Here is a 15,859-nt window from a genome sequence, read left to right on the forward strand (position 1 = left end):
TTAGCAGTTTAATTTGTCTCATTCGGACTGGTTAGTGACTGGGCTCGTTAGCATGTTGCCAGGCTAAGGTCAACAAGCTGCCGGTGACAGCTGAAGCTGATCGTTCTATACAGTGTACATCTGTCTGTTTATGTATCTATCTGTACATCTATACATCTAACTGTTTATCTGTCTATCCATCCGTCTATCCATCCGTCTATCCATCCGTCTATCCATCTATACATACATCTATCTATCTGTGTATCCATCTATACAGATATACATCCGTCTATCTATCTATCTGTTTATCTGTCTGTGTATCTGTGTATCCATCCATTTATCTATCTATCCATCCATTTATCCATCCATTTATCTATCTATCCATCCATTTATCTATCTATCCATCCATTTATCCATCCATTTATCTATCTATCCATCCATTTATCCATCTATCCATTTATCTATCTATCTATCCATCCATTTATCCATCTATCCATTTATCTATCTATCTATCCATCCATTTATCCATCCATTTATCTATCTATCCATCCATTTATCCATCCATTTATCTATCTATCCATCCATTATCTATCCATCCATCCATTTATCTATCATTCCATCCATCCATTTATCTATCATCCATCCATTTATCTATCATTCCATCCGTTTATCTATCTATCCATCCATCCATTTATCTATCTATCCATCCATCCATTTATCTATCATCCATCCATTTATCTATCTATCCATCCATCCATTTATCTATCATCCATCCATTTATCTATCTATCCATCCATCCATTTATCTATCCATCCATCCATTTATCCATCCATTTATCCATCCATTTATCCATCCATTTATCTATCTATCTATCTATCTATCTATCTATCTATCTATCTATCTATCTATCTATCTATCTATCTATCTATCTATCTATCTATATATCTATCTGTCTATATATCTATCCATCCACTTACCCACTAATCCATCCATCCATTACTAAACAGTAGCCGTGTTAGTAAACGTTGGTCACGTTTGTTCTCCATGTTGGATGTGTCTTGGTTTCAGGATTAAAAGGTGGGTTCACCAAAAGCTGTCCTGTCTGGAAGCAGCTCTGTGGAGATTTTCTGCATCTTGCATTATTATGACCGACTTCCTTAAGTGTAATCGTGCTGTTACATGTTTTGTTACATTTTTATTAAGGTTTAGGTTCTTTGCCTTAATGTATAGATTAGATAGATGATGGTGATGTTGACCATGCCGACGATGCTCTAGTCTACACCCTATTAGGCTTATTAGGCCCTCCAGATAGCCTTACAGGTAAATAAGGAGACTGTCACTCAGCAGATATATACCTGTCAAGTTTTGGATTTAAAAATATGGGAAATTTTCCACTAACCAGGTCCAGTATCTTACATTTTAAGACAGGTTTAAAGAAATCCAAAATATCTACCTGTCAACCACTTACAAACTACAATTGTGTGCTCAGAATCTGACAGGCTGACCTTTGTTGACACTGAAATACTGTGTAATTCCTATAATAGAGCGTAGATGAAAACACAAAGGGGAATTAAAGCACAAGTATTTATTTTAAATGTGTTCAGTTTATATACACATTGATTGTCTTCAAGTGAAACATTTACATTTTAATTTGTCATTTTCACTCATGAGGATCTCTGGCATTCATGACTGATGACAACGAGGCATGTTTCCGCGCCTCTAGCTGAAATAAGTTTCAGAACTCCTGTTCCTCTTTAGGAAAGTAAATTCGGTTACACGAAGTCTTAGCTTTTTGGGCAGAGATTTCTTCTCTCTCGTTACATCCATCCATCTCTCTGATTTGTTGTTCCGAGTTTGTTCCCCGTTGTCGCCACTAACCTCGCAAGAACGGCCACCAAGGCTGCAGCAGGGGGCAGTTCTCGCGAGGCTAGTGGCAATTCAGTTTGCAGTTTAAAAATTATTATATGATAAAACGGGACATTGACGGGAAAATACTAATACGGGAGGACGGCGGGAAAGAGAGGTAAAATACGGTAGTTTCCCGGCCAAAACGGGAGACTTGACAGGTATATCCATATTAGGCTCCCTCCAGGTAAAGGTAAATAGACTGTCACTCATCAGATAGATACTTTTTTGTCTTTACGGTTTCACATCTGTCAAAGCGACTGGTGGCTTTGCCGAGGATGTAGTGGTCCTCGTGTCTCTTGTGCATTGCCAATTATTCTTCTGAAATAACCCGCTTCTCTTCAGGCACAAGTGTGTCAGGTTAATTTTAGTTTATTTATGGCAGTATAACAGCAAAGAAGTAGGTAAACTAACGGATATTTGCTCTGTTTCTGCCAAGGTGATCACAAGCTTGCATTTTATTAACTATATTTTTATAGTTAATTTATTTACTATGCATTGTAGTACTGTAAACCAATTATTGTGATAATATAATCTGAGTTTAGGCCTCTCTCACTTTCCACTCGTACCCATATAGACATCTTACTCTTTCCCAAGTTCAACCTTGAATTTGACAGACAAACGATAGAAATCTTGTGTTTACAAATAAAATAGGCCTTGGATCAAAGTGAAATAGTATTAAAAGTAATGTGGTTAAGTCAATTTACCTAATTTCCAGTGAAACACAATCATGGCTATCAGTTCATAGTATCAGGTGTCATCAGCGAAGGGGCAAGACTAATAAAATAGAAACAAAGAGTATGGACCTGTAATCTGGTGGATAAAATGCATATACTGTAATTCTTCCTTTCTTAGAGTTTGAACACACTCTTCTATCCAGTGACCTGAAGCGCTTTACTTTTGTGGATTTGCATTGGCAGAGAAGACTGTGTGTAACCAGTTACAGATGTGTAGAGTGTAAAAGTCATATTTTTAAAATGATTTTCAATGTGGTCAGTACTAACTCTTAGAAAGAGACTCTTGAGTCATCAAAAATCAGAACTGGCAGGCCATACTTGTAAAAGTGGATTAGACGATAGTTGGAAAATTTGCAAGAATGAGATAGTCTGAGTGTGATACAGTAAAGTCTAAGTTATAAAACACTGTAGTCTAGCTGCAAACCAGGAATCAAAAGTTTTTCTGATGTTGTCCGAAGGACAAGGCTTTAAAGGGATTGTGACATGAAAAACACATTTTTCTGGATTTTTTGTGTTTTGTTGGGTGTCTTGACATCAATTACACCCAAAAAACAACGAACTTTTAACATTCAGTGTATTGTGTGCTTTCTGGGATTTTCCGCATAACTATGCAAAAACGGCGCATGTGGTTTGGTGGCGGATCGTTACGTAACGATCCGCTAAATCACCGCCCCCTCCACCCAGCTCCCTGTCTCCTCTCCTCTCCAGTGCACCATAAAGGCTGATTTATGGTTCCGCGTTACACCGACGCAGAGTCTACGGCGTAGGGTTACGCGGCGACGCGCACCATACGCTGAACCCTACGGCGTAGGCTCTGCGTCGATTTAACGCGGAACCATAAATGAGGTTTAACACGGAGTTGTTTAGAGCCTCTTTTGTTCTAATCACCGGAGGAAAACTGCTAAGAAGACCCGCGGCCACTGACTGGACTTAAGATAAGGGGACAGTGCTGCTTGCATGCCTTTATTTTTATGATTGTTTGCTGTGGTTCGCCCTCCTGCTTTTCCGTGCATGCTTCGCCTGTCGCTCCCGGCTCCGACGCCGCTGTGAGCGTATGGCTGGAGGAGGAGGAGGTTTGGAGGAGGAGCGGAGCAATGATTGACAGGAAAGGGGGGAAAGGAAGCATTTTTCACGGCGCAAAAAAACACTGTAATAAATAGCCAGGAAAAGAGTACTAGAGTGAAGTTTTTCTTGTTACACTCTTTTAGACACATTTGAGGGATGTTGGCCAAGACTTTTAATAGTGTTAAAAGCATTTTAAAAATGATGTCACAATACCTTTAAACGACCTGAATCAAATGTGAAAAGGTAAAAGGACATTCACCTGTCCAATAGAAATATGACATCATGGTATCGTTGTTTAGTCTATTCTTGGAAATAGACTGGTTTCCTCAACCCTTCGAGGAAGCGCCACACCAATATAAACTCTCACTTTACTTCTTGGAGCATCCTTTGTTTTCTTTGTGTCTGTGTTCAAATCTGGCCCTTTTGTGCCTTCAGAGTTTCTATCAGCAGTGATGTGCCAATGTGACTCACTGGGAGATTGTTCAACTCCAACTGTCTGAGGTCAATTGCCAGAAAAGGGAAACATATTTGAGAATAAAATTGCCAGTCAAGTATTTTTCTATCCATTTTCTATGTGGTGGTGGTAGCATGGGTTGCTTTTCGAGTCAATTTTAGCAGTGAGAGTATGTACTGTACGCTCTCTTGTAGGGTAATAACATATTTTTAACGTTATTGAATGAAATTTTTGTCCAAACTTATGTTTTCATGGTTACACAGAGATTTTGGAGTGATCTCAAAAGAGGGACTTCCCCTGAAAGTGGCTGCTATGAAAAGATCGATTGTTTTCTGTGTGGTATTTTAGCCAAAACATCTCAGTGATATATCGCCAAGACAGGAAACACAGGAAACTGTGTTGGGATTAATATGCATTTGTAGAAAACTGTTATGCCCTTAAATTTTTATTTTTACTCCTATGATATTCAGTGTCGTATAAATATTTTTCTGGATTTAGGTATTAAGATGGTAGCTTATGGTTTTTTTTTTATTCCAGTCAGTTTCTTTAAAGCGGCTCTAGAAATATATGCACGCACTAGGGCTGGGTGATATATCGAGATTTTTATGTATATCGATATATTTTCAAACGCGATATGGTACGAGACAATATCGATATAGCTTTTTTTTTTTTAATGATTTTGATATAGCTTATTTTGTGACAAATTGACTTGAATGTTTCACAAATGTTTTGTTATTTGCACAACTGTCAACCTCAGTGGAAAAGTCTGCCTGTTACTGTCTACATTGTATTAATTGCACAGTGTATTTTAATGTAATTGTTATGCAGGAAAGGGATATTTGTTTTATTTTATTCAAGAAGCATTTTTATTCTATATATGCAGGCAGTTTATTTTTATTTCATTTGTTTTATACATTTTGATATTGTGCAGACCTCTGTTAATAAAGGAACCTGTGTGACATTTGGCACGAAGCTTTGTATTAAAACTGACTTTTTTTAAGGGTTTGCCTCAGGAAAAAAATGAAGCTAACAGAGATGCTATGCTATAATGCTTTGGGGGAAACCCCAATTATGGCACAGAAAAAATATCGATATATATCGAGTATCGCCATTCAGCTAGAAAATATCGAGATATGACTTTTGGTCCATATCGCCCAGCCCTAGCACGCACGTTAATTTCCTCTCACTGTTTATTCACCCAGGGTCCATTTTATTTACCAAGAAGAAAACTATTCCACCGTATAACATTTTGATGAATCTTATCAGAGAGAAATTCCTTTGGCTGCATATTTGTTGTTGATGTTGTAGTTGGTGTCACACCTTGCTGCATTTGACACCACAAAAAACAATGTCACACCGTCAAATCTACCGACGGCTTGATTTTGACCTAAAAACATGATCTGAATGTCCTTTACTGACATGGCAAAGTTATTAACTGACAGATTGGCATGGCAACCCCTGACTTATAATTTTTATGGGACGGTGTGTGTTTTGACTGTTGTGATGGGTCTTCTCTCTCAGATAATTGTTGATGGGACAGATTGTCCTCCTGGTTTTGTGTGCGTGTGTCCCTCAGCAGCTGTTGAGTAGTGTCAGGGGAAAAGGCAGCAGCTGTGTTTGTGTTTTTGTGTCGTCCCATTTGTAGTTTGTGATATTTAAGTATGACAGATGTGCTTTTTGGGTTTGCTTTCTGGAGGACTGCATGATACTGGGAAACGGCTGAAATCTCTTTCCCTCAACAACCCCCTCGGTCCCTCCGAAGTCTCCCGGTGTCGTCGTTGTTTCTTCTTCCTAATTTATTCCCCTTCTTTTCCTTAATTTCACCCTTGCTCATACTTGCTCATTGGTCTGTTGTACTTAAGTTGGAAAGTTTTTCTTTGTGATAGCGAGGATTCCCAGGCAAATGTGGTGTGTGTCAGCAGTAACAAGCACCAGCCCTTATTTTGCATCATTGAGCCACAGAAGTAAAGCACCTCAGCAAAAAAACAAATAAACACTGAATTCCTCATTATGTTAAGGTAGGGTTGTGAAAATCTTGTTTGTTTTTACCAACATAAAAAAAGGCCTGGAATATGTTTTTCTGTTGTACAAAAAAAATAGGTAGTTGTCATACTTTTTGTAATTATCATGCTTAAGTACATGTATGATATTTGGGGAATGGTGAAAAAGGACAGAGAATATTGTGTTGAAGGCAAATGTCTGTAAAAGGTAATTTAACACAAAACTGTTTATGTTATAAATCTTTTCCCTTCTGTCAGGAATACTGTATCATAAATACGTATCTGAGATTTGACCAAACCAAATGGTTTAAAAATCATTTGGAAAATAGGATCTGTTCAAATTTACAAACATGTTTTATTCTACTGATTGAAATAAAATAATATCCCTCATACATTTTTATGTTGTTATACCGAAAGAAATGTGATTTTGTATAATTGTATTAGATACCGATTTAATTTTGTTCTAATGGCTTGATCAAGTAATAACATCATTAGCTTCTTCTGCTTCAAATATTATCTGACTCAGTGTGACGTTTAGTCAGTTTTTCCGTTTTCATCCACCATAAGAATGTCTTGAGGTTTATGGATAAACACGCAATAGTGGAAACTATTCCAGCTTGGTTAAATCTAAACTGGAATAATTGTTTTAAAATGTTACCCCTTAGGAGCTTCTTGGAATACTTACTACTTAAAATACTTATTCCACTAAAGCAGGAGATGAAGTTCAATAGTATTCATTTGCGATCAAGCCAAATGTAATTTCCCACTGGCAGCTCCAGAAATAAACCTAATTTGCTGTGGAATGAGACTATTGGACAAAAGGCAAATTGGTTTTAAAGTTTTAAACTTGGAGAAATAAGTCTTTCAACTTTCTGTTATCTCGTAGCCCCCTGGCATTACCGTAAATGATAACAAGTATACAGTTGACTTCAACTGGCCAAGCAGTTGATTTATATTGTTTTTGTATTCTTTAGTAGCCAAAAGTGATATCAGAATTAAAATGCCATCACTTGCCTAGCCCTAGGAGAGTTTGAACCACAATAGAAAACAATACAAGAAACATCCAAGGATTTAATACTGCACACATTCACCAACACGATGTAAAGGTTCCAAACAAAAATCATCATCAAACTAAACAAGAAAATAAACATTTCAGGCTTGAACGATTGCAATATCACCCTACTATAAATCAAAAATAACATTTATGCTGTTTGATAAAGCTTAAATTTTTTTTACTGTGTTCATGTCCAGGGACAACTCTCAATTTTAGAATAAAACTACACTTTAGTTGTTGTTGGTTGTGGTAACGCGTATGCTGCGTTGGCTTCAATCTCAGCATTTAATGAATTTGGAGGAGATTCTTCCTGAATATTAATTAAAGCATCAACCGCTCATAAATTAAAGCATCAACTGCTCATAAAAACATCAGCTTTGTCTCCTAAAGTGCTGTTTTCCACTGTTAGCAATTTACAGTTTTCCCTTTCACTATTTTGTAAAATCAAAAGCTGGACACTTCTGGACTTTTTTAAGTGGCTTGTACAAAAACCAATATTCCAATGCATTAAAAATTTTAAATGGAAATTAAACTTGATCCATAAATTTGCAATAAGAATATTAATTTATTTGCAGGCACTTTACCATGAAATACATTTGGCTTATGTTCAGCATATGTGCTGAAAGTAGGATTGTTGTCTGCCATCACGTACAAAGTCCACTTTATTTTTTTGCATTGATCCGTCCTGTTCCAGTTTAGTTTTAACTGAGTCATTTCAATGCTATATTGAATGTACTTGAAATGTGCTATGCAAATAAACTTGCCTTGCCTTATCTTAAACAAAACACCTTTTTGACGTAGCCAGCTCTCTGGAAAAACCCATGGTGTCTTCCGGCCAACTATAATAGTCCCCTGGTTAGACACAGTTGGCTCTTTCCCTCTTTTTTTATTTAATCTAACCAATTTCTTCGATGAGGCGAGATAAAGTCGCAGTCCTCTGGCAGCAGGGATGCAATTTTGATTTGATCTTCAGGCAAAACAGACAATATTTTCCACAAATGAAGGCAGCAGGGATAAGATCTGGGCAGGCGTCCTGGCAGAATTTGTATTCTTACATTTTGCCCACACTGGTTTTCTCATTGAAAGCTGCAGGTATTTTGTTTTAAGGATTGTGCCGGCTTCCTCTGGATTATTTTAAATCAATGCAGACGTTGCGTCAACGTTTGGTAAGGGCCATTCATATTTGCATTCTGTCGAATTAAGATTTGTTTTGCGATTATTCTGATTTTAAGATTTTAATCCTACATTTGTCTCCGTTTTTCTGGTGTCATTAGGCTTGTCTGATATCTGTGGCGCCGCGATTAGAAAGCAGACGAGAGCAGGCGGTGGTCATAGTGGACAGTTTCCAGCAGCATTCTCAGTGTTTACAGACAGTCAAAGAAATTTCCTGTTAGTTCTTATCCAGATTTATTAAAAAAAGTAAGGAAAAAAAGAACTGTAACCAGTACGACCAGAATATTCAGTTTGGTTCAGTCTCCAGTAATTTCCCTTTTAATTCAGTCATCTAGAAAAATGCTACACAGGCTATGTTATGATAGTGTTTTATAGTTTTACTTCAAATTTTACATTGATTTTACTTGAATAAACATTGCACACTTTCACCAACACGATGTGAACGTCACAAAGAAAAATCTTCATCAAACTAAACAAGAAAATAAACATTTCAGGCTTGAAAGATTGCTATATCACCCTTCTATAAATAAGAAATAACATTTATTTTGTTTATTAAAGCTGAACATTTTGTGACTCTATTGTTGTCCAGGGATAAATGCGTATAATTCTTTATTATAGAAAGACTTGTATGCAACTAATGTACAGGACTGTCTCAGAAAATTAGAATATTGTGAGTTCTTTATTTTCTGTAATGCAATTAAAAAAACAAAAATGTCATACATTCTGGATTCATTACAAATCAACTGAAATATTGCAAGACTTTTATTATTTTAATATTGCTGATTATGGTTTACGGTTTATGATTAAGATTCCCAGAATATTCAAATTTTTTGAGATAGGATATTTGAGTTTTCTTAAGCATTACAGAAAAATCACAATATTCTAATTTTCTGAGACAGTCCTGTAAGTAAACGGTGTAGACGGGACGAATTGGCTAAAAAAAATAAACATAATACTTTGTATAAATGGCATATAAATTGAGCTACAGTTGGACATATGAATTCATAACTGCGGTTATTAATATGCTAGGATCCCAGTTTTGAATGTAGATAAAGTGTAAAGACCTTTGCCATTGCAGCGTCTTCAGTATGTCTGCATCTGTGCGCCCGTGTCATTGGCGTCTGAGTGATTATAATCTCATTACCTCAGATGATTTTAATGCAGGTGAAAGGGGTGCCTTTGTCTGCGAGCATGCTCAGTCAACCGTCTGCGCCGCCAAGGTGTCCCCTACTTGTTTACATCTTAGAAGAGTTTCTCAGAAAGGATGAGGTGATTACGTTGGTTTGGGTAAGTAATTGATTCAATTATCAAGTAGAATACAAAAATCATTCTCCTTCAGTCTTTCAGCATCTTGAAGTCCAGTTACATGTTTGTTTACATGAAACATTGATGGGTCGTGAACTTGTTCCGAGCATATCTCTATGCTTTGTTTATTGGACATGTTGTCAAACGACGGTGTCAGGAAATGTGCTGCAGAGTTTAGTCGGCTGAAACGGTGGACTTGAGCCAGAAAAATCTTGGGTTATCTCATTTTTGTCCCAAGCACTCTTAAGTGTGTCCTCAGTTTTCTGTCCTGGTTTTTGTCACTTCTGAACGTTGACGTCAAACCCTCCAAAAATTAGTTCAGGAAAAAAAAAAACATTCCTTCCATTTGATGTTTTTGGATGAAATGGACGTCTAAACAACAGCGAGCGCCTGCAACTCTTCATCTAACCTCGTCTGGCTGGTAATGTTGCAGTCACTTTTGGATTTTAAGCAGCAAGATATTTCAGCAATAATCATTTCTGCCTTCCAAGAAATTAGTCTACTTTTTTTTTTTTTTTTTTATATATAAACCTTGTCCGCACACATATTAATGGTTGATACCATGCCGGTAAAAACCTAAGGCATATATATGTGCATTATTACTATATTTAATATATATACATATATATGCATACATACGCATACATATATATATACACATACAAACCCAGTGAGTTTTTTTTATTTTTATTTTATTTTAATCTACCTTTTCACCAGCCTTTTCAACCTTTTGCGGTGGGCTTGGTTCTGCAGGATCCAGGTTCAAGCCCCAGAATGGCAACCAAAATGAACCACCTTGGGCCCTTGAGCAAGCCCTTTAACCCTAATTGCTCCCCTGTGTTTGTTCTCTCAGATGTAAGTCGCTTTGGATAAAAGCGTCTGCTAAATCAGTATTAGTAGTAGTAGTAGTAGTAGTAGTAATAGTAGTAAAAAGTAAAAGTGACAAATGTGCTACAACTGCAACCCCTGAAATTCAACAACACGGGGCCGTCCTTTTTTTTTTTTTTAATTTCTTTCTACTCTTAGACATTCCTGGAAGTCTGTTATTAGCCGTCTCATCTCTAATGTATTGAAGGGCAGAAGGATTCTCACACGCGAACCTACGGTCGGTCAGGAATAGCAGCTTAATCACTCCGCCCGCGCGGTCAAGCTGGAGTGAGCCCACAGCTTTGTCCCGGTGATTGCTGATGATGTAAGATGTGCTCACACAGATCCTCCAAGCTGATTGGTTAGCTGCTTGAGTCACGTACCACACCTATTTGGATGCAGGGAACAGATTAGAGATGGAGCTGTTTGTTTGTTTGTTTGTTTGTCTGAACGGTGAGGTGCGCAAATTCATTTATTGACGAGACCTGTTGGGGCCAAAGGGAGAGTTTAAACTCTCTAAAAGATCTTTTACCTCGTTAGATCATATTGCTAACTTGCTTTAGTCAGTTGTTTAATAATTCAGATTTAAGTTGTCGGTAAAAAAACCCTTTTACTAAGTGATTTTCTTTTTTCAATTGATTATGTCTGAAAACGTGGAGATGTGACGTAGGGATGGCCGGTATGGACTAAAAAATGTATCACGATAATTTCTGGCATTTATCCCGATAACGATAAAAATGGCGATTAAAAAAAAAAAAAATACCAATTCAACTCCACCTTTTTAACTATAAATCTATCACCACATTCAGTCTTTGGAACCAAAACACTGCTCTAAAAGAATACTAAATGCTACTAAACTACACCAATTAAATTGAATTAATAAAAACCAATTAAATGAGTCCACCTGTACTGCAAAACTGTAATGACTCAAATGAAACAAGTTTGAAATGTAAGAACAGATTCAACATTTATTCAAACTGTATGGCTTAAACAGTGGGATAACAGAGCAAACAGCAAAAGTATCACTGTCCTTCAAGTTTTCTTAGCTTATAAAATCACAAAGTAGAAAAAAATACAACCTGATAAATAAATAAAACAGGACAAATAAATAAAAGTTCACTGAAAATAAAATCATATCAATGATGACCTCTTCTAATATAAATAAAATGTGCAAATTAACCTGTGGTTGGAACATGCCACAAATTAGATACTATTGCAATTTTTTTCCCTAATAGTCAAACGTTATATCAAAATGTAACAACCATTTCCTTCTGTTTTTGCAGACTCTGCATATAATAGAGGATGTTTGCTCCTCATCACTCTTTTTAAATCCAAACCAGTTTCAGATAACGGAGCTGGAGCCACGTTTAACAACGAGCTCCTCGCTCTCAGATCCGCCTTCCGCCATGTTTGTTACACAAAAACGTCATCAACGGGAATTTATCGTTTTTACCGCGTGATGACAAATTCTTACCGTGGGGCGTGGGGAATTTTTTTGACGGTATATCGTGAACGGTAAAATATCACCCATTCCTAATGTGACGCCACAAAAAACGTCAGAAGTAACTGCTATGCTGGCTCACTCTTCACGCTGTGAGACGTGAATTTGGTTTACAAGCAAACTGATCACCGATCAGGATTTTGAGAGCCGATAACCGATCTCCAAAATCGGTATCTGCCGATCCCGATATTGTCGATCACAGCGTGAAATCCATAAATTCGTCAATAGTGTTGTCTCATGTACACAACACTGTCATTGTATTATTGGGTATAACAATTAGGAGATGAGAAAGTATCATGAATTGACTGTTTTATTTCAGGCTGAGGCAATGTGCAATATTTCACACTTAGAGGTGATTTAGATTCAGCTTACAAAGAGCAAGTGTAGTTTACTAGTTTAAACTTTCCTGTGGTAATAATGATGTACAACACAACGTGTGCACCAACACAGACAACAGCAGACATGTCACTCTAAAAGTTGATACAAGTTGTAAACTATAAACCTTAGTTTTCCTGTGGAAAGAGGAATTAAATCTTAAAATAAAATATGAATTATGAATTATTAAGCTTTGTGAAAGTTTTAGCGATAGCATCCGGTGCGTGTGACCCAGGAAACTCTTGTGAGTGAAACTCAACTCTACACTAGAACTCCAAATGTTACTCGTGAAGCGACTGACACGACTGTCGTCCTGCGTGAGGGTTTGATGTGACTGTATATATTCTGGTTTAACTCTGGCGGACATTCATCAGTGAAATATTTACGACTCTGCAGCGCGTACCGGGATCCAAGCAGCTTACGGCGCGTTTAAACCTGACGTCTTCTACAATAGAAAGCAGCTGATGATCAAGGCTCATGAATCCATTACCTTAGGCTGTAGTTCTTTATTTTTCTTGCTGTAGTTTTATAGGTCTCTGTTACGTTCAGCTGAGTTAGCGGCGTTGCTCCTTTTCTTTCTCTGCCTTAGCTGCAGCCAACTTTGGCAACTCAATATACTCCTTTGTGTGAAAAACTTTCAAATGTCTTATCAGCTTCGTTGTGTTGAAATTCTTTTATAACATTCCTCTTCGTAGTATCTCCTTTGGACACACCTTGCAAAATGCAAATTTGCTGTCCTTTTCGGACATTGTAAAACTCCTATACCGGCGAGGCCGACGCCCCCTTTGGACACCTGGGTCTGAGATGTGGGAACTAGGGCTGGGGATCGATTCAAATGTCAAGATTCGATTCAGAATCGATTATCAAGATTTGATTCGATTCGATTCCGATATTGATTTGGGTCAGTGTTATTAAAACTGTTTTTTGAGCTGTTGCATGACAATGCAATATGACAATATGATGCATATTACTGTAGTTATGCAAAATATTACTACTAGTATTATAATGAGATTCAACAGCAAGTATTGCAGCTAATGATGCTGTAAGGACCAATCAGCTCCCAGAATGCTGATAGAACTGAAACAGAAACATCATGTGGGTCAGAATTATCAAACAGATCCAGGGAGGAAACAGAGACGGATGAAATCGGTTTTATTTTTCCCAACATTCTGTTTTTATTTGTTCCATTTGCAATCGATTTTGGTTTTTAATTTTTGAGCATTTGGTTTTTAGCATTTTTTGCAAATGTAACCCCAAGACAGTATATAAAGTAATGAAATATAAACAATTTTTGCAATTATAACCTAACACTTTAATGTTTTCATACCTTTAAACATATTTAAAGGCAAAAACACGGCACCAGTTATTCTCGTGTCCAACAAAACATTCCTTTTTTGGGGATAAACAAAAAAATAACCAAAAGTTGTAATGTAATGATGGAAAAAAAAAATACATAAAAAAAATAGAAATAAAAATAAAAAATCGATCTTCGATTTAGAATTGGGAAATCGATTTTTTTCAACATGGGCCTAGTCTCTGTTACGTTCAGCTGAGTTAGCGGCGTTGCTCCTTTTCTTTCTCTGCCTTAGCTGCAGCCAACTTTGGCAACTCAATATACTCCTTCGTGTGAAAAACTTTCAAATGTCTTATCAGCTTCGTTGTGTTGAAATTCTTCTATAACATTCCTCTTCGTAGTATCTCCTTTGGACACACCTTGCAAAATGCAAATTTGCTGTCCTTTTCGGACATTGTAAAACTCCTATACCGGCGAGGCCGGCGCCCCCTTGGGTCAGTTCGGTCTGAGATGTGGGAACACACGTGCGGGCGGCGGTTTATTGTTGTAAACGTCATCTGATCGGCCAGCTTTGAACAATTATTTTCCGATCTCCGATCAAAACCGATTATTGGGCCGATACCGATTGGTTGCCGATCGATCGGTGCATCTCTAGTTTTTATTCATCTGTCTGGTTGGCTTCCAAGCTAGTGGGCTATACATAAATCATGTTTGATCAGTTCTGCTGATTCTTGTTCTTGTTTTGCATTTTTCCAGTATTTTCTTTCCACATTTATTGTTGTATCTTTTGTAATATGATGTTTTAAGTCTGTATTTATTTATAAATATGTGCTCCTCGTGCTCAATGACAGTTGAAATAGGTTAAAAAAACAACAAAAACCCCTTCTGAATATCTTAAATCGTACATCAGGCGGTAAAGGGCCAAGCTTTTGTCTTGGATGAACAAACGCCTGCTCCACTGGGATGGAAGTTGGGAATGGTCGCTGTGATTTCACTGATTCTGCAGCAGATGTGGCCTCATGTTCATTATTTGCCTCTAACTTTGAAATGTATTTGTGCAAAAGCGTGCGTCCTTGTATGAGTGTCTTCCAGCATCAGGCTGGCTCGACATTAGATGACATGTTTCTCACAAATTTGAGATAATCCACATTTCTGGAGAGAATGAAAGATGAAGGCTTGTTTTGCAGTGTTTCGTGTTGTGACTTCGGCTGTGTTTGGTGTTGCTACTTTATTCTGAGCTCACACTTGTGGGTTAGATCTCATAATGGCCAGATAATGCCCTCAGAAACACAGGCCTGTCATCATTAATGGGCGTATGTCTTCCGTCCTCCACTTGTTCATCCCTTTTTCACTCCGCCAGTTGGAATGAGTCACCTTGGGTCACGTCTGTGGTGTACAGGGGATTTAAGAGTAAACATGTCCAACATTTATTCATGGCACATCTGATCATTACTGCCGTATGAGAATTGTTTGAAGAGCTTCCACTGCTCTGCTTGGAGATTTGCCTCGATTCATCTACCTGACCATTACTGACATGGTTCTTTCTGACAGTGGATATTACCTACTTCTAACAAGTGTAGACTTGTTTAGACCGCCTAAACCGAGACCAGCACACTACCAAGACCAGAGAGTACTAAGACCAAGTCAAGACCAAGACTAATTCACCCTTAAGCCTGAATTATGGTTCTGCGTCAAATCGACGCCGTCGCCGTGAAGCCGTCGCGAACCCTTTGGACTTTTCCGTCACTCCATTTCGCCGCGGTGCAGTACCCCCCGCGACCACTATTTTGCGATCTTTTCCTGAATGGTTTATCCAACTTTTTCCGGTCACAGTGAATCAAAGAGATAAGGACAACTATTGTGCAAAAAAACTAAACAAAAAAAATCAAAAATACACGAAGAAAAGAGCGCTGAAAGTTCACGACTGCTTCAAACCGGAAACCGGAAATGCGTTGCTACCAAGCGAACCAATCACAGCCCTCTCGTCTGCGTTTGGTCTGCGTCGCCTTGACGGGTAGTTACAATTTTTGGGAGGTGCATGTCAGCGACGGCGTCAGCGACGGCGTCAGCGACGGCGTCAGCGACGGCGTCAGCGACGGCGTCGTTTTGACGCAGAACCATAACTCAGGCTTTAGACCGAGACCAAAAAT

General features: G+C 37.9%; 1 protein-coding gene across 1 annotated transcript in view; it reads left to right on the plus strand.

The window, feature by feature from the left end:
- The window catches only part of LOC133449258 (inositol hexakisphosphate kinase 1-like), a 42,673-nt gene that overhangs the window by 340 nt on the left and 26,474 nt on the right, over positions 1 to 15,859 (plus strand). The window lies entirely within an intron of this gene.

This window comes from Cololabis saira, chromosome 8 (genome assembly GCF_033807715.1).
Source record: "Cololabis saira isolate AMF1-May2022 chromosome 8, fColSai1.1, whole genome shotgun sequence".
In the NCBI taxonomy this organism is placed as follows: domain Eukaryota; kingdom Metazoa; phylum Chordata; class Actinopteri; order Beloniformes; family Belonidae; genus Cololabis; species Cololabis saira.